The sequence below is a fragment of the Ambystoma mexicanum genome, chromosome 5q (genome assembly GCF_040938575.1).
Source record: "Ambystoma mexicanum isolate Mex_15411 chromosome 5q, UKY_AmexF1_1, whole genome shotgun sequence".
NCBI lineage: Eukaryota > Metazoa > Chordata > Amphibia > Caudata > Ambystomatidae > Ambystoma > Ambystoma mexicanum.
This window is the reverse complement of record NC_090933.1, coordinates 705,878,065-705,898,593: the sequence shown is the minus strand read 5'-3', so window position 1 is coordinate 705,898,593 and position 20,529 is coordinate 705,878,065. Positions and strand designations below refer to the sequence as shown.

The following is a 20,529-nucleotide window of genomic DNA, read 5'->3' as shown; positions in this document are numbered from 1 at the left end:
CATCCACGCGTCCCCTTCCATCATCACCTTCTGCAAAAGCCTAAAAATCTACCTTTTCTCCCACCCAATCTAGCCAGACCTCCACCAATATCCTTTATACTGATCTTCCTATCCTCTTTTAAACATTGTAACCCCTTTTTCCACCTACTCCCTTTAAATATTTTAAAGCTCTTCAAGCAAGTCTGAGTATGTCTACCTGTATAAAAGTTTAAATAAAATAAACTGATGCTCTTAAGTGACCACACTGATGAGTATTTTCTCCCCTTGAAAATATGCCCAGAGTAGAACATGCCAAGGAAGTGTGAAATGGGTGGCGTTAAGGCTTCATGCTGGATTGCTCCTGCTAAGTGTTGTGCTGTTGCTCAGATGTCTTGTGGGAAGTACTGTACTTGAGTGATTATTGAACATACCGCTCTCTTTTGTTCTTGCTGGAAAAGCTCATCTTGGCGAGCAATTGCAGCAAGGAAAATCCCTTTGAAAAATGCTGGCCTTGACAGAACATTGAATGGTAGAGATGTAGTGCCCCTCATCAGGATGACAGCCATCCATGTCTGAGGTACAATTCTGCATTCCTGTGCAGAAACATGTTAATTAACAAGATATGTACTATAGCGTTTTCTAACATTTCTTGAGTACAACATGCACAAAATGTGCTGAACTCCTTTTTTAAAAGAAATGAATCCAACACCACATAACTATAAAGTAAAAGGTTCTACATGCAAATTGAGTCACAGAGTTAATTAATGGATGTAGTGAATACTGTGCCATTCACTGTACAAAACAGTAACTGGAATCGCCATTCATGTATGGCTGTTGTCACTGTTCCACAAACTATTTTTCCTTAGACCTTTTGGCAGAGCAGCATGGGAGAAGCCCAGGATAGTGATAATCCTGCAAATGATATGTAGCGGGTTTCATTGCAGCCAAGAACACATTGTGTTGTCGAATAGTATACAGATATGCAAAAATAATCTTCCACGGCAGCATCCCCTGGCCTAAGACCCCCTATTACACAGTCCCACCCCAAAATACTGTCCTGTAACTTTATGTTGGGGAAGTCACCAACAATGGTACACAATTTACAAACAGATTGTCTTACAGAAAAATTATCTGCTTACTAGGATCTTGCTAATTTACTAAACAAACATTAATTCATATAAAGCAAATATATTATGACAAATTACTTAATGCACGTTATTTTCTCCAACAACAAACTGTGTTGCTATCAGAGAGAGGTTTCACAGGAATAGTCAACATCAAACATAGATAACATTCCTAGCTGGGATTGCACCCTGTAGTCCCGGCCTCCCTCGCACCTAACTCAGAACCTGCCACCCTGGTTGCACTTCCCTCTGCACCCTCTCCTCTGCCCTTTGTGTTGCGTACTTGCACTATCTGAATGTCACAAGGCCTAGTAAGATTGTTTTTCTTGTCTTCCCTTTGTTCCTCTTCCTTGCCTTGTTGCACTTTGAAACACTTGTGTATAGGTGCAAAATAAATAATCAACATTAAAATACATTTCTACATTTGTGTAGTATTATCAGATTATATGTGGTGCTGATGGGTTCTAGTGTGGGATATGTGTAAATGTAAACTGGAGGGTTACAATAAGAATCTATAGGCGTGGGTTTAGGGAAGCTGTGCTTTCATTTCAGAGGGCACAACCTATTTATTCTTTCTCACATGCCAGGAACATGAAAAAAGGATATTCTGAAAGGAGAGGAACTATCCCCCTAATTCTACTTGATAATTCAGGTCTATCTAATACTGGGTCCTCTCCCTGCTGCTCACTGTCATTTTAAGTTGTAAAATATTCTAGGGAATTGAAGTGAACAAGCTATCTCCCTTTCATCCACCAAGAATAATGTTGTCTCCATTTTTTTTTTTTTTTTTAATGTATTTGACTGTTAAGTTGTTGAGTGTTGTACACCCGTCCACAGCTCCAGTCACTGAAAAATACACATTTGAAAACACAGGGTTTGTTTTACTTAGCTAGTGTCAAGACAATGCACTTTTTGCCCAGAAAATGCTATGGGCCTGTTTACAAGGTTTGTGGTAGTGGTAAAACACCTGGTTAATGATGTTACCAGGTGTTTTACCACTCTGCCAAAGTATACGTTTAATTACTGAAACTCATTTTACAAGCTGGTTTTGAGTTGCGGATTGTACCACCATTTGAAACCACTACCGTATGTAGTAATTACAGGCTGCTTTGTCCCTTTTGGAACTCAATATGGGTAATAACGATAGGGGCCACATAGGCCACCCGGTAATTACTGCATGTGGCAAGGGTAAATTAGGATAGAGATATTACTGGGTATAATACCTCCAAACACATGATCAGGCCCTATGCGCTGTGTTTTAAACATTTCTCTGTGCTGCGGCTATTGTCGGAGAGCAAGGTGAATTTTGCACTGAACAATGCTACAGCATTGTACTTTACATCCGTTCCCCAGCAACTTCCTACCCATTCTCATCCCCTTAAGTGGGCCTGCTGATAAAGAATTCTTAAGGAGATATATTTAATTGTTTGGGGTTTCTATACTTACTACTTTTAGGAATCAGACCTGGCATGGCCTCTCGCAGCTCCAGGCAGCTTTCACCCTGTCAGCTCGGCCCACCAGTCTCCGGTTCCAATCCCTCTCAGTGAATCAGGTCCTATTAGGCAAAGTCTGCTCCAGGCTTCCTCTGGACAGGCCATACGGAGTCCTTCCATCTCACTGTGTTATCCCACTTCATCACTCATGCACTCGGGAAGGGTTCCCAGTCTGCAGACTTCCCAGAATCCCAGAGCTCTTGCTACTTTCAGTGGGTTGGACTTTGCGTCCGAATTCTCAACACCAGGTCATATGACTTCATATTTGGTTGAGTCTTCACATCGGTTCCCATAAAAATTGACACTACCAGAGAAAACACACCTTGATTTGATAGATCCAAAACATTTTAGACATGTGACAAGTGGTGTCTCTGTACAATTTGAGACTCTTATCCATATTTCTGCCATATCTTTGATTCTGATTTTTTTTCCATTATTAAAGGTGACATTTTTTAAATTGCAGAGCAGTCCTGCATCTTTAGACATGGTACATGCTTCCGTGGAGTGTAAGATGACAGTTATTACAATTTAATATATATATATATATATATATATATTAAATAATGGATAAATATTAATATATTGTGTTTAGTATTTCATGGGGAAGTCTCTCCTGATTCCAAAACTACCATTGTTTTTCAGGTAAACAAAGTTACAGTGAAAAATGTAATCTGCATGATAAGGCAAATTTAAAGTGACCATGAGTTTTGTATGTGTCATTTTGTACATGGAGGTTTTATTTCAGCTTAACCAATAACTCGACACTGGGTTGTCTACCAAGCATCTATTAAATGGCAGATGTTAGTTTATGGCCAAGCTAATGTTCAGAAAAGATCAAAGCAAAGAGGAACTTTTGTTTGCTCAATTGGTATGTTGAAAAACCAGATCCTCTCATAAGACTGGTGGAGAGGTCACTTGATGCTCTTAACACAGGCCCACACCATCAAACTGAGGATTTGGACATGTGAAAAGTTGATGTTTTTCTCTTCTATTTTTCCAAAGTGAACCGTTATTTCTGTGGGTACAGCCCTCTTGATGTTTATTTGATGTTGGATGATCGGATAAGAAGCCTGGCTTGGACAGATGGCTAACTCATGAATTCCAAAACTAACCGCCTTCCGAGCTTCGAAAACATGGTCTGAAACAATAGATTTGCACTCTTTTGATTCTTAAATGCACCATGCATGCGTGCTTCAGTTTCAAATGGTAATACATTTCCCCCACTACCATTTGTAATGTACATCTATTTAACAAATACATTATTTACTGCACTAATAATGCAGTTTCATTTTCGTGTGCAGTTTTAAACACACAGTTTTAATGTACAGGTTCATCACTATCATGTCATGTTTGTATAAAACACAGGTTACAATACATATTGGCGTATTGAAATAAACATTAATTTGCTCACAATTACCATATGATTGTAAAATGATGTACATTTAAATAGGTGTCAGGTTTTCATTTGATATACATTGCAGCATTTCTTAGATGATACTCAGAAACAGAACAGCTGTTCCTTGGTGTATTTTTCCTCATGTTTATCATGTGTCGATTTCAGGAGTCTTAAGTTAATGTTAGGTTACCAACCATTTGTATGGAATAGTAAGTTTCATAGGCCTCGCACCATTAGTATGGAGTTGGGAACAGCACATTATGTACGGATACAAAAAGACACCATCCCAGTACCTTGTGTTTTGGTCCAGCAATTGTGTCTAATTTGTATTAAGTTTACCACTACAGTGTCACGGCAGAGATTTGAAATAGCTATAATAAATACTTTAGCCCGTTAAGTAGCAGCTACCGGTGCCAGAGTGCAGTCTCTCACTGGCGGCTCAGAGCACTTGTGCAGGTAATGCCCTTATTGGAGAGAGAGCATTCTAGCATAAGAGGCTCACTTCCAGTTGTCATCCTTTTCAGAATGGTGGTACATGTCTAGTTTTAATGCCTTCTTCCAATGATTGAGACTGTCAGGTACACTAAAAGCACATTTAAAGCATCTTTATTTCATGATGACAAACATTTCAGAATCAAATTATATTTAACTGATTCAAGAAGGAGATCCTTTATTTAGGAATTCCCATTGACCCTAGCACCCGAGCTAACTCTTCAAAATTCAGTTCAGTCTAGCATCCTTCATGGACTAGTGGGTAGCAGCTAGCATCCAGGGCCTATTATGCTAGACTCCGGCATTTTTACAGGGTTTTTTGCCATGATGATCATGCTTAATAATTTTGAGTATGACTTTAACATAGATGAAAATAAAACTTGTTCTAAAGTGTATGATAAGTGTCAAACAGAACAATATGAAAACACTGTTGAAATATCTGGGATGCAATTTCACAGAAATGCACTCTGTACAAAGTGAATGTGGCTAAATGGTAACATTATTTGAACTTACACTGTTCATTGATGAAACACATTTGTCTGCAATCTGCATCACATAAAGCAAACCAGGGATTCGGCAGTATTTCATCCTTCATCGTTGTTCTGCAGGTCTTTTGTGGGTAGTGAATATTCAATAAATGGAGCAAACATTCATCCTGAATGTTTTTCAATATGCATAGCACGGTTTCCAGTGGGTTAAAGATGAAACGGTTGTAGCATTGATAACTGACTTTCCTGCCCCTATAAAATAGATTTGAAAGGCTTGCGGAAGAAATGTAGACTGGGAACCCATAAAGGCATATAATATTGTTCATGTGGGGTTTAACTGAGGTTGGAGTCAATGGGCCTCATTACGGGTCCAGCGGTAACCGTGCTGGTGATACCGGCCGCTTGCCGCCGGACCCGTCAACAGTTACTGGCGCCAGACTTGCCGGTAACACCGGGGGATTACAACCCCGGCGGCCGGGAAGTCAGGCGCGGATAAAATGTTGTTCCCATTACCATAGAGTCCGATAGGACTCTATGGGAGTGTGGACCACGGAAACACTGGCACTGGTAATAACAGTGCCAGTGCTTCCGTGAAACTCTGCGTGCGGGTGCCGGTCCGACCTATGGGGCGGAAGGGCTCCTGCCCGGCAGAGTTGTAGTGTGATGGTCCAGAAACAACGGTGCCGGTAAGCTTACCGGCACTGTTTCTGGGCCAGCATGCTTGTAATGAGGCCCAATGTTTTTTGCTAGATTTGTCTTCGTGACCTGTGTGGCTTCTCGGCTGTGCTCAACATTAGTACGTCCAATAACTACCTCTCTCATGTCTTCATACTCTCAAGTGATACAGCAATGGGGAGAGGACATGAGTGTTTATCGCCACTCTTCACTCAGATACATTTTGAAAATATGAAAAAGTATGACACCTTTCCAGAAAGGGAAGTCATTCTAACAAAGTTCCTTAATATTTAGTGCTACTAAACCACTCGGTAAAGCAGTAACACCAGCAATCTCCATCACAGAAAAACCTAACTTTAAAAAGAATGAGCATTACCACTGAAAATAAATTCGGCGCTGAGCTAGTCTTACAATTGTGTTAGCTGTTGTGATATAAATTGTGTCGTATGATTGATCACATAACACAAATGCAATATTGGAAAGTGTTTAATTTCAGGGCTCCAACCTTAAAACAATTTGTATTTGCTGGTTCTATTTTACCTCTGAATTGCAGCCATTGATACTTTTACCATTGGCTGTATTTTCCACTGGCACTCATTGGACAACATGCTATACTGCTTCTATTGCTGGCATTGTATTGAGTACTAAATTGAGCATGCCTGGTGTTCAGTAGAAATGTATTGTCTTGTCTCACTCTCTTGCATTCTTTGATTTGGTATTTTACCTACACCTCCAGTATTTTTTTAATAAGGCATGTAAGGATATTGATAAACATGTTATTTCTTTTGGCTATGGTCTTATATGGAGACCAAAGATGAATGCCAAGTGTGCAGTAAACACATTGATCTAATTTAAAAAACAAAACAAATGTTCAGTACACGAAGTGTGCACTTGTGTGCCGATCAATCGACTGCTTGCAATGTTCATCAATTACAAGACATGGAATTTCTTTTTTAAGTAGGCAGTACCTTTTTTTTTTTTTTTTAACTCTTCGGTGGACTTGAAAATGAGGCCCATAGTAATTGGAATCTGTTTCACTGCGCCACCGGTAATTCCGCCCATGAAAATGTTGACGCCTACGGCACAGCACAATGATCAGATAGTTCACTGTGGCCCGCATTCCACCAACCCCACTTCCCCCCCAGGCCATTTACCTTAATGGAGGCACACGCAGAAGTATGCCGCCGACTTCACGCGATCCCTGCGGCGTCAGTTCCGACCCACTTATGTGGGTCAGCACTGGCGCTGCACGGTCCCCTTTTTGTTTTTATCTTGTCCCTCCGCCCTCCATTTAACAGAAGCTAGACGTGAGGGACACCCCTGCTGTTGTGAGGCCTCTGGCCCACAAATCACGCAGCGACACGGGTATACGTCTTCACAACTTCTTTATTCAATCATAACTGCCGTCCCCTTAACTTTCCCGCTCTCCCTCCCCCTTGCCCCGCCCCCCTTCCCTCTGTCCCTCTCCTTTGCTTAAAGGGCCCGTGTCCCTTTTCTCTGCACAACACCCCCCCTTACTTATCGTCGAAGTCCGTCTTCACATTTCTTCAATGAGCCGAGTGGGCCGTCTGGCCAGCCTGTGGGGTTGCTCGGCCTGCTCTTCCCTTTCGTCCTCCTGGCCCGCCGGTAACTGCGCCTCGGGCGGATCTGGAGGGGTCTCTGGGTCCATGGGGTCTTTTTCCTCGAGAGGCATGTCTTCAGTTCCATCTTCTTGGAACATTCGTCTGAAGTATGACGCGTTTCGGGTTATTTCACCCTGGTCTCCCAGGGCGGTGATCATGGGTCCTTTCACTTCCGTCACTATCATGGGCTCGGGCCGATGTTTCGAGTCTGTTTTCCGGCGTTGGGACTGCCTGACCAGCACTGTTTCTCATACGGGGATCAGGGGTTCCTTGGCCTTCCGCTTCCGGTCAGTCTATTCTTTGGCTTTTTGTCTTTTCTCCGCTTCTCGTTGTCGTATCTCATCGTCCTCCTCCGGCGTGTAGTCCTCGAGTTGGGGAAGCCTGGACCGTGGTTTGTATTTGATCATAAGTTCGGCTGGGGTGTACCCAGTTGCCTCGTGGGGGGTATGTCGGTAGCTTCGTAGCATTTGTGAGATGACTTGTGGCATCGAGGCTTGGTCTGTTGCTGCTTTTTGGCGTGTGCGCTTAATGTTCGCCATAAATCGCTCCACCATCCCGTTGGCCTGGGGCCATAGTGGTGTGATCTTCTGGTGGTGGAATCCGAGGTGTGCCGCAAATTTCCTAAACTCTTCTCCTTGGAATGGGGATCCATTGTCCGTTTTCACTACGTTGGGGATGCCCCATTCGCTAAATACTTCATCTATTGGGCCTACCACGTGGTGGAAGGCCGTGGACTGTACGTGCTTTACCAGTGGGAATCGGGAGTATTCATCTATGGCTACCAGCAGGTGACCTCCCTCGTCGAGTGGGCCGTAGAAGTCAAGTGCTACTCACTGCCAAGGTCCATCAGGGAGCGGAACTATGCGCAGGGGGCAGGGTGGTGAGCCGGCCGCATTTACTTGGCAAGGGTTGCAGTGTCTTAGTATGTCGTCCACAATGGTGTCCATGTGGGGGAACCACACCTGGTTTCTCAGTATCTTTTTTGTGTTCGCCGCACCTCGATGGCCTTCGTGTGCGATCATGACTAGTGGTTTTCTAAGACTTTTGGGTGCTACCAGGCGGTTCCCTCTGAGCAGTGTGCCTTGGCTTGTTGTGGCCAGTTCATTGTGTATTTTTTCCATTCTGGCCAAGTCTCTTCTGTCGACTCCCCCCCCCCTCTCCTGGCTCGAAGTGTTGGTTGGCCGCCTGTCGCCACTTGTTGGTGTTGGTGAGGTGGACGGCTGCCTTGATGGTGGGGTCAGCTCTGCTCTTTTCCGCAAATAGTTCGGCAGTGATGGCCGGGGGAAGGGCATTGTGTGATAGGTATGCGATGTATCCATCGGCTTCTCCTTGCATTGCGGTGTCTGGTGCTTCTTCCGGGTGTCGTGATAGTCTGCTGGGTTTGCGTCGCCCCCAGGCTTGTGAATGATGGTATAGTCATATTCCTGGAGGCGGATGCCCCATCGTTCGATGCATGGAGGCATCTTTATTCTCGGGTTGCCAAATAAGGCCAGCAGGGCTTGGTGGTCCGTAACGAGGGTGAACGTTTGTCCGATGACAAAATGATGAAATTTTTCGCAGGCCCATACTGCCGCTAGGCTCTCCCGCTCTGCCTGTGAGTATGCTTGTTCGGTGGAGTTGAGTGCGCGGCTGGCGTATGCCACGATATGGGTTTTGGAGTTCTCTTGTGGATCCGTTTGAGCTAGGATTGCACCAAGCCCCACTGGGCTGGCGTCCGCGATGATTTCTGTTTGCCATCTCGGATTGAAGTATGCCAGTTGGCGATTGGTAGCTAGCTCTTGTTTTATTGTGGCGAAGGCCTGTTGGCATTGGTCCGTCCACTGGAAGGGTTGGTCTTTTTTTAGTAGCTGCCACAGTGGGCATGTCAGTGAGGCGTATCGTGGGAGGTAGCGGGTGCAGTATCCCGCCATGCCCAGGAACGAGCAGAGCTCGGAGGCGTCCTGTGGGCTTGGCAAGTTGGTAATGGCACGGATCTTGTCTGGGTCTGCTTTGATTCCTTGGTCTGAGAAAATGTGGCCGAAGAAGCATAGGGTGCTTGTGTTGATTTCACATTTCTGGCTGTCAAGTGTCAGTCCGGCGTCCTGTAGAATGCGGCACACTTGGTGTAGGGCTGTGTCATGTTGATCCTGTGTGACACCAAAGATGAGGATGTCATCACTGTAATTGAATGCGTTAGGGACGGAGCAAATTAGTCTGTGAATCGTTTCCTGAAATATCTCGGCAGCAGACGAGATTCCAAAGTTGAGTCGTTTGTAATGGAACAGGCCCTCGTGGGTGGTTAATGTTGTGATGGGCCTTGATGCGGGGTCAATCACTAGCTGGTGGCACCCCTGGTTGAGATCCAATTTTGAGAATTTCGTGGCTTGGTTGAGCCTGATCAGCATGTCCTCGATGTTCGGGCCGGGGTGCCTTTCCCGTTGGATGGCGGTATTGGGGATCCTCATGTCCACGCAGAGGCGGAGACGTCCATCTGCTTTGGGGACAACTACAAGTGGGATAAACCCACGGCGTGGGTCCTGTTGCCCTTTCTATGATGTAATTGTCCAGTAGCGTCTGCAACTCATGAGATACTTTCGCCTGTAGGTGGAATCCTACTCTCCTGGGGTGCTGTGTCACTGGCTGTATCTTCGGATCGATGTGTAGCTTGATGACATTGTCCTTTAGTTTGCCCACACCTTCAAATGGGGCCGGGTAGGCCTATTTCAGGTTTTCTATGTTTGGGGCGCTGTGGTGGATGGCCTGTATGAAATGGGAGTTGGGCGGTACGCCTTGGATCACTTCCGATTCGTCGTAGTGGATGTCGATGAGGCATAGAGCTGTGGCAGTCTTGTGGCTCAGAAGGCATCTGCCAATTGCCGCGCTGTGAATGACGTGTATCACGGTCGGTGCTCTCTTGCCCCTGTGTATGAGATCACATGTGAATTGTCCCTTTTGAGGTCAGTGGCTGTGTTGCGCCCCATTGGAATATGTGGGCGTAAGATGGTTGTAGGGGAAACTTGTTTGCTAGATGCTCGTATGCCAGGTGACCCATGACATTAACGGTTGCGCCCGTGTCTACCAGGAATGGCGTGTCTATTCCTCCTAGGTGTACCGTCACTCTGGGTGCCGTGCTGTCGTCGGAGGCTTCTGAGATGAGTCGAACATATTCCCTGCTGTATCGGTCGTATTCCGCATAGGGCAGGTATTCTGTTGGGTGTTCTTCGACTGGTGGGTTTTCGTATGGGTCTCTGGTGTTATCTTCCCTTTGGTGTTCCTCTTCAGGGTATGCTTGCATGTGATCTATTTGTTCTCGGGTGGCGTATGGTGCGTCGGTTTGGTCCACCTGTAGGTTTTCGACCGCTCTGATGAATCCAGGATTGTTTGGTGTTCTGGGGTTGCCGGCGGGCTTGGCGTATTCTCGTTCCAAGTATGGTCTTGGGTTAAGAGGTCTCTGTGGCTCGGGCCGCGGTTCGAACCTCCTTGTGGTCGTTTGCTGGTTGTGTGGTCTATATGCTGATAGCAGGGGCGTCTTCTCCCGGCACATGCTCTGAAAGTGGTTCTCTTGTCCGCACCTCATGCACATTTGGCCAATTGCGGGGCACTGGCCTCTGTGGGGGAATTCAAACCCGCACCGGTAGCATTGTCTTTCGGGTGGTGGGCGTCTTGTGGTGTTCCACTGGTCTTGTCTGTATGTGTTGTTGTGTTGGCGGCCCGTTTGATTGGTGGTGACGGCTGCGACGGAGTCTATCTTTCTCGGGTTCTCCATGTGTGCAGCCTGAGCATCCACTCTTTCGTATATTCTGGCGAGTTCAGCTATTTCTTTCAGAGGGAGTGGTTTTTTCAGAAGATGTTTGCGGAATATCGATGACAGGCATCCCTCTATCACTCTCAGACGGATGGCCTCGTCGTCGTTGAATTTGGCAAAATCACAGTACGCTATTTTCCTTTGCAGGCGCAATATGAATTGGCCGATTGTTTCTTGGGGTAGCTGGGTGCACTGATTAAAGATGTAGCGCTCGTAGTCTCTGTTCGGGACTACTATCAGACGACCGTTGATGGCTTCAATGAGTCTTTGGTATGTATTCCTTTCTGCTGCAGGGATGGTCTTGATGACACTTTTTATGTATTTCCCAACTAAGTTTGTGAACATGTCTAGTTTGTTCGGGGCGTCTTGGTTTCCTACTGCCCTCATGAATTCCTCAAACTCGTCCATCCATTCTTGCCACCTTTGCCCTTGGTTTTTTTGTGGTTCTAGCGAAAATGGGTTTGAGCAGCGTAGGAAGGAGACTGGATTGGTGGGAGTCACACCAGGCGCGGCAGGTGCCGTGGTGTCTACTGCTGCGCTTCCTCCACTCCCTGGTTGTGACATGATCACTGATATCGGGTATCACGTGGTGTGTGGCTGGCGCCGGCGTGCGCCAGTGACTCCTCGCTTTCAAGTGGCTTATTGCTGGTGCTCGCGTGTGTTTCACTTTTCTCACTCTCAAGTGGGCCGTTCCGCGCTGTCGCACCTTTCTCCGGCTCCTTGGTTTGTGGCTAGCACTCGCACGTGCGTAAAGTTCCTCGCTTTCAAGTGGCTCGTTAAAGCACTTGCACGTGCATAAAGTTCCTCGCTTTCAAGTGGCTCATTAAAGCATTCGCATATGCATAAAGTTCCTCGCTTTCAAGTGGCTCATTAAAGCATTTGCATATGCATAAAGTTCCTCGCTTTCAAGTGGCTCGTTATACGTTGTCGTGTCATTCACTCCCTCCCCTGGGCATGTGGGGTCTGTTCGGTACCTGCGTGTGCGCCTGGCACCTCTCGATCTCCTGGGCGTTGCTCCGCGACCCGCTGGGCTCCTCCTCGCTTTCGCTGGGTGCGCGTCTACTTTCCTTTCCACCACGGGCTGCGGGGCTCCTCCTCGGCTCCTGTGTAGCGGTGACTTCTCTCCTCGGCTCGATCTCGCCTCGTGGGCTGCGGTCCCTCCGTGACTCCGGCTGCTCTCTTCATGCGCGTTGGCTCCTCCACACCTCGCGTTCAGTCCTCGGGGCTGTTGTCGGCATCGGGTCCTTCCGCTACTCCGGATACCTTCCTCCGGCCCGTTGGCTCCTCCGTGCCTCGCGTTCTCTCCGCATGGACCGCTGTCGGCACCGGGTCCCTCCGCAACTCCGGCTGTCTTCTTCATGCGCGTGGTCCTGCTGTCTTCGTCGCCAGTTGTTGTGAGGCCTCTGGCCCAAAAATCACGCAGCGACACGGGTATACGTCTTCACAACTTCTTTATTCAATCGTAACTGCCTTCCCCTTAACTTTCCCGCTCTCCCTCCCCCTTGCCCCGCCCCCCTTCCCTCTGCCCCTCTCCTTTGCTTAAAGGGCCCGTGTCCCTTTTCTCTTCACAACACTTGCAAACGCTGACCTCTATTACCACGGCTAAGAGGAGCCACCTCTACAACCCCTGCTTCCCTTAGTCGCAGTAATGAGGGTCAGCATTTTTTTACCGCGCAAAGGCACAGGAATTGTACCAGTCAAAATAGTGTAGTCACAGTAATGGTACCATTTCTTGTAATTGCTTTCACTTGCCAGGAAAGAGGGAAATATATGCTAGATTGTTCATGTATTCTCCTAATGTGGTTCATTTGGTCAGGATGATATTCCACATGCAGAGGTGTTTACAGCAAATTGTAACTTCACTTTGCTATCGGCGGTATGGTTGACTGATATTGCTCCCAAGTGTCCTGTTTTTCCTAAATGCAGTGACCCTGCAATCGTGTTTCTCTGCTTTATGAGGTTCAGAAAACCTGGCTCCAAATGTAAGAATGGCTTCTTCTGTGGTTCCAAATTAGGCATGACCATTCATCATAGACATTTGAACATAGCATGCAGTCAGTAACACAGTACATTAACAGCGACGGGGGATGGCAGAAGCGCCGATTGTAGTGTGTGTAATGAGATTTTTGTGTGATTAGGAAAGCCGTTTCAATGTACTCGGTTACGGAGACGTGTGGGCAAACCCTCCTTCTGTAACCTTCCTTTAATAATTGTCTCACTGCCTCCCTCCCCACACTTCTACATAAACCGTTTATTGTTTTTGTTGGATTCCATTCAAAGATTCTTAAAAGCAAACCTCTGAAGGATGCATTAGTGAAGGTTAGCTTTGATGTGATCACCTTTCATGTAATGTAATATGCTGTTTCATCAGACTGTTACCGGCGTCTGGATATCATGGGTAGTCATTTTCTCTGTTGTGTATAAAGTTAAGTTAAGCTTTTTATGTCACAAAATTGATATTTCAACAAACGGAATGATGATTGTAGTGAAATGCCTGCATGTGCTTGTTGTGATTTTCCTTTCTTGTTCAGGTGTTTTCAGTTTCTGGGTGGTCTTTTTTTTAATTTTCTTTTTTAAATATAGTAGTAAAGATTGGCTCTCCTTGTATGCCAAGAAATGATTTATCATGGCAATTTCCGGTAAGCTAGTGGTTGCAAGTGAATATTCTTTCTATCTTTTTTAAGGGAGACATATGTACACCACACAAGCCATGCATTATGGCGTTGTAATAGTTAACTGTTAAGCATAAAAACGTGTTGTGCATGGTTTTATAGAATTGTAGTGAAGGCTGGTGAATATTTAACATTTTGGGGCTTAAATAGCTTCTCCCTCCAAATGGTGTAAGTGAAGTCGGGCTATACCCAGCAGGGTGTGTTGAGGAATCATGCAAAATATGGTGCATTTTTGCAGCATAATTTTCAGGTTGAACTGTATGGAAAGGTTTTGATGGGTTACCAATGATACAAAAGAGCATTTTTTCACAGCAAATCATGCTTTTGTTTTATTATTGTGCATTTGGGTAAAAACAAAACCTTAAGCACAGTTTCAAATAAAACGAGCATTATTAAATATACTACAAAAAAACACATTTCATATTCATCAAAAGTAAACTTTAAAACAATTCACAGTCCATAGAGCAAGAGTATACCCGTATCAGTTATGCATGATAGGTGGACTTCTTTTCCATTGTGCCACATAATAAACGTATAACAAAAGGAAGCTACTATGTACTTCTTATTCACAAAACTTCAAGTATTAACAGTTAATGTGCACTGTTGATATCCTGTGGGGAATAAGCCCAGAACAATATCGGGGCCTCCTTCCACACACAATAGCCCGCACTGGTTTCACTAATGGGAGTCTCTCCAGCAAGAGTGCTAAAAATGCCACAAGATCACCGACAGTCCCCGCACCCATCAAACACCTCGAGAGACACTTCACTGTGATGCAACTAACAATTAACGCATTGTTCTGAATGTTGTATTGATGTGTAAAACCCAATAAAATGTTATGAAAAAAAAGTGCAAAAGAAATTGGTCACCCTGAATGTCTTTGACATGTCTCATCAATGTTTGTTATCCCTTCAAATATTGCACTTCTAAGCAGGGGCACTGGTTTCGACTCGTATATTACATAGCCGACCTACTCTTGCTTCATAAGGCTTCTCATGTTTGTGCTGTTTAGGAATGTGGGCGCCATAAGAAAGCACTGGATACACAGTGCCACATCACTGGAGAATTGCCAGATACAGTGTACCACTGCCACACATGCAAAATGTTATTTTTAAATATGCAGTTGAAATTATACCAGCTTTGAAGAGTGTGCCAGAGGATGTATGAGTTGATGCATAGCATCATTTCTGTGTTAGTTAAAACATACTAACAAAACTGGCAGAACTTAAAATAAGAATGAGCTGTAGCTGCCGGTTTGTTTCCTCCACAATGCTCGAATATCCCGGGTGCTTCTATTAAGAAGATGCTGAAATGCACCATCCTGCTGGCGGATGATCTGACGGCCAATTCCATGCCAGCTTTAACAATACATACCAGTGTTGCATCAGTAAAGCATTGCCATGCTGGTGTCTTTGTTGCCTCCCAAATGTATGTCAGTCTCAAGAATGCTATGCCATTGTTGCCTCTAGAAAGTACATGTTCATGATAGTTTCTGCATTACTTCCTGAACATTATGCCAGCCTTCATGCCAAGCCAGTGTTGCCCTAATAAAACATTTTTACATTGCCCCCAGAAACCTTTGGCAGTTTAAACTATGCTACATTTGTATTGCCCTTGTAAAACAAATGTTCATATGGTCATATACACTGCTCCGTTACAATGGTAATGACAGCCTCAACATTGACGTCCCAGTTTTCCAAAATAAAGGCTTTGTGTTATGTTTCAATCGTTATATTATTGGTGTGATTATCCAGGTGCCTGATGAATACATTGCCTAGTTCACAATCTGTTTTGGCAATCTTTTACTGTTTATTTTGATTGCTAATCCAATTATGTTTGCAGTTGATTGACATACTTTTAAGCCTCTTTTCAAGACTGGAATGTCAAATACAAGAGAAAATAGGTACCCAGTTAGCATCACTAGGCATTTTAAAAATTCCGGATCAGAGGGCTTTGAGCCTGCTGCTCCAAAGGGAGAGGGCGGTCTAGCTTCAACCCCGGAGGAGTTGAGGATACCCGCCCCTAACAATGAAGCAGTTAACTTTCCCGTTATTTCAAGCTTACTCAACCTACTGGATAGAGGTCACGAACTCACGCACTATTCCATCAGGGAGATGCAGGGCTCGCTTTCCTTAATGAGAGATAAAATGGCAAAAATGGAGGGCTTTATTATAGCTGAAGAACGTTCTAGATCGTCTTATGTGGCCCAAGTTGAAACACTTCTAGAAAAGATAGCAGCTTCCCACGTCCAATCTCCAACTGGTGTCATGACCTCCTCGCAAAGTACTCAAACAGACAGGGTTGTGTTAGCGATAGAACATCCACAAAGATCTTATTCACAGGTGGTGAGTGGTGTGAAGGATGACAGAATTGAACAAGAGGGGGTGGATGATATCAACGTGGTTGAGGCTTTGAAACTCCAACATGAGCGGCTGCTGCAGATGGAGCAGCTTGTATATAAGCTTGTTGCCGCTCAGCGTATTCCAGGCCCTCAGGATGTTGAAGGAGAGGCTGTCTTGGCCGAAGATAGGCAAACTTCCCCGCCTGACAGCCCCTCCACTCTGGTGGATTTGGTAAATGCTCAGTCTAGGTCTTCTGACATGGCCATTATACCATCCTCAGAACCCGAGGATGAACCCGTTGAACTTGATGGTAGGAATTTTATTTCGCGAAAAGCTAGGAAATCTTTCCTAAGAGCTCAGAAGCGCTTAAAACAGACCAAAGCGCGTCTCAAGAAAGTCGATGTGGCTACTTCCGGCTCTGATAGGGCCTCGGTGACGGAGATGAGGCCTTGTCTTAAAAATGAGACGTGCCATGACGACTTGGGAATGGCCTTATACGATCTAGACGAGGAAAGTAGGCGGCATCTGCAGATTGCCGCCCTGAAGAGCGGCAATGTGCAGATCATGCCTCTCCTCCCTCTAAGGACAGGCCCTGATAAATCACAACCTAAGATGCAATGCTTTTTCCCCAACACTGTCTCTAAAAAAGTGGCTACTGGGTCGCCAGCTCTCAAGCTAGAAGCAGCGGTTGCGTCCCTACAGAATCCCCTGGCCATCCAGGAAATACCTGCAACTGCTGAGCTGGATGCCCAGGGGACATTGGGTCACGCAGCCGCACAGGAGGTACCTTATATTGAGCCAAGCAGTACTGCTGGGCCAACACTTACTGCCTTGGCTTCTAGGTCTCTGGCGAGCGTTCCCTGTGTTGATATTGAATCCCCTCCCCTAGTTGCTCAGGGAGGGACTGACCTGGCAGAGCCATCCTTTGTGCATACACCAAAGGATATGAAACTAATAGTAGGCTGGTCTAGTAATCCAGAGATAAACGGGCCGGCTCGTATAAATAGATCCTTTTTAATGAACTCATTTTTTCAAATTCCAGCACTAAGAAATCTTTCATCCAAAGATCTGGACTGGGTCAAATTAGCGTCCCATAATAACAACAGAGTTCTCTGTAGAGTGCAGTCGCAAATTATTACCAAAATGCTCTTTGAGTTTGCTGAAGACTTTTATTCTATTGGTCTTACTCCTAGATTGTTCTATGATATGGAATCTGCTTGGGCGTTTCTTGATTGGATTCAACCCCCTCACCCAGCATGTCCCACTGCATTGGCGGGCGATCTTCCCGACTCACAAGTCAATAAATTATCGTTGCAATTGGCGTCACTTTCTCAAGCCTTAAGTGGTCTAGCCTGGTTGGAACCTTTAATAAAAGTGTCTGTCGCCAACACTGAGCCCAAGCCAGGCTCATAATTTCCAGTTTTGAACGTGGCCTCTTGGAATTGTTGTGGGTTAGGCAATCTCACTGCATGGTACAAGCAAGTTGAGCCTGACAAGAAGCCTGACATTTTATTTCTGCAAGAGACTATGGCATTAAAGCTCTTTAGCCTAGATGGATTCTCTTGTTTCTCCAGGGTGGCAGAAAGGGCTACCACAGGTCGCCCCGCAGGAGGTATAGCGATTCTTATTAACAACAGATTGAAAGTCTCAGCTTCTACAGTGGATTCCTCGGCCTCTTGTGTGCTAGTAAAATTGACGCCTAAGAGCTCCAAAGATCTGAACCTGCTCCTATTATCCATTTATTGGAATCCCAAAGCGGTTTCGCTAGATAGGTTTCTTGAAGACCTAGAACGGATTCTATCTATCGCAGCTAGGGAATGGCCTGACTATGAAATCATGATTGGAGGTGATTTGAATTGTTATCTATATCTAAAGAGTATAACACGACCCTTTTCTAATAGTTCAGCCTACACGCAACAGGCCAAGGATAGAGGCCAGAAATTACTATCGCTCTTCCATCTATGGGGGATTTACCCAATTCAATTGGCTTCTAATTCCATTCAGTTCTCTTGGCAGCGAGGTTCATCCACTTCCCTCATTGATTACATACTTGCCTCTAAAGCATGCTCTGGGCTGCTTGAACCAATACAGATATTAGATTTGAATATGAGTGATCATCATATGCTATATTCCTGCTTGCATATGGGAGTGGAATGTTACGTAGCTTCTGCCCCTGCAACCCTAGTGTCATGTGACAGAAACACAATATCTGTAAATTGGAATCCTGCCAGATGCAGGAAAGTGTCATTTCTGGTAAATAGGGATATTTTAGTGCATTGGGATGTTAAGGCCTCCACAGCGAATGTAACCAAAATTAACGCAATGAATGCTAAAATGATTCATATGCATTTGGTAGATGTCGCGAAAGAGCCTTTGGAAAAGTCCCCTATTGTGGTTGCCCAGGTCAATGCTACCCAGGTCGCATGTCTAAAAAAGCAAAGAAATTGCGATCTCCGCATACTAAGGAAGCGAATGATATGTCAGTATGCGTATATATTCGCCAAAAGAACATGATTCAGGCGCACTATAAGCAACAGTTAACCCTGTTGCGTCGTGCAGCCCATATTCTAGCCAACCAATACATGATTGGCCTGTTGTGTAAAAAAAAAGGCAGAGACTTATGGGCCATCTTAAGAAATCCTGCAGGAAAAGTTGATCTTCGCATGGTGGCGGTGATTTCAGGCCCGGAATGGGAGAGGTTCTTTAGTTTGAAATTCTCGCTACCTGTTAGACATACCGCTTCAGAGTGCGTTCCGGTGCACTTGCCTCTTCCGGTGGTCTGTCCTTGGGAAGTAAAGGATATCATATGGGCAATTGAGCAACTGAATCCATCAAAAGCTGCCGGCCCTGATGGGCTGCCCGCTTGTGTATACAAATCCGATCCCCATTTTTGGGCTAAATATCTACTGTCATGCTATCAGTCGATTTACCATACCGGGATTATTCCGCCATCATGGCTCATAGCCATTATCATCCCCATTCATAAAAAGGGGGTGTTAAGTAATCCTGTGAACTTCAGACCTATTGCGTTGATTGACACAGCGGCAAAATTTTTTACACGACTGCTCCTGGTTGACTTAGAAGACCATATAAGAAACCATAATATTTTGTCTAAAGCTCAGGTAGGCTTTCGTAGGGCTTTGGGTACCCAATTAAACGCCTCAATCTTAGCACACTTAAGGAGAGCTGTGCACAGAGAATCAAAGGGCACCATATATATGGCTGCCGTGGACCTCACATGTGCTTTCGATAATGTTCTTCGTGCTCGCCTTTGGCGTAAGATGTTGGCCTATGGCATTCCATCCTCCTTGGTGGCCTTAATCGCTGCACTCCATACCAATACCTCATGTCAGATTCGGATCAATGCTAAGGGGCTCCTCTCTGCTATTATTCCTACGAGCATAGGGGTCAAGCAGGGATGTAATCTAGCTGCAGTTTTATTCAATCTATATCTCGCTGATATTGAGAATCTATGGAAAGAGATTAATTCTTTCCCCGTAATACTGGGTCCCATGCGTTTACATTGGTTAGCCTTTGCCGATGATATTGTTCTATTCGACAGAGTGCCTTTCGGTCTGCAGAACAAACTAAACACATTTTATGATTACTGTCTGCAAAATAACATGACAGTTAACCCGGCGAAATCCCATATTATGATTTTTACGGCTAAAAAAAAACTGCCTAGATTTACATTTAGTATCAACCAGCAGCCCATTGCTAGGAAAGATGCGATCGTCTACCTGGGCTATCAGCTGTCTAATGGGAACTCAATTGATGGATGGCGGGCCCTGTTGAAAGAGAAGCTTGGCCCGTTAATGGGACAAATGAGAATAATCAACGCTAAATACTGCAGCTTCTCTCTCTTGCCCCTTATCCAATTTTATACGATGAAGTTAGAGCCCATCTTGCTTTATACTCTTGACATATGCCTGTTGAAGTTGGGGCCCCTGTTAAATCAAATCCAAGGTCAACTCTGGAAGAAAATTCTAGGGCTACCAAGTTATCTACCAAATTCCATCATATTACACGAGTTGGGACTTTATTCTCTAGCTGACAAATATCTTTGGAGGAAGGTAAATGCCTTTTGTAAAGTTCTGGTGCCTCCCCCTAACTCACTCTATGAGGAGTTTCATATAATGATGGAAAATCATTGCCCGGCCTCGGTTCGGGAAGTAAAGGAGGAAATAATGGAGACTCTGGCTTCGCTCAATATGACCTTGACAGACCTAACTAAAACCCCAAGCAAAGTTAGAACTCGCTTTTTTTGCAACGCTTGGGCTCTAAATTCTGACAAGGTTGGGGAATACTCCTCCTTTGCGACCTATGCGTTGTTCAGACATGCCGTGACCCCAAGGTTACCCTATATCCTATGCTTTCCTGATAAAAGGGCCAGACAGACCTATATGCGTTTCCGTTTGGATCTTATCCACACGGGAGAGCGTATTCGGTCTTGGGCCGGTTA

General features: G+C 45.1%; 1 protein-coding gene across 14 annotated transcripts in view; it reads left to right on the top strand.

Annotated features, from left to right (window-relative positions):
- The window catches only part of NCOA2 (nuclear receptor coactivator 2), a 2,606,235-nt gene that overhangs the window by 766,734 nt on the left and 1,818,972 nt on the right, over positions 1–20,529 (top strand). The gene's annotated exons all lie outside the window — the stretch shown is intronic.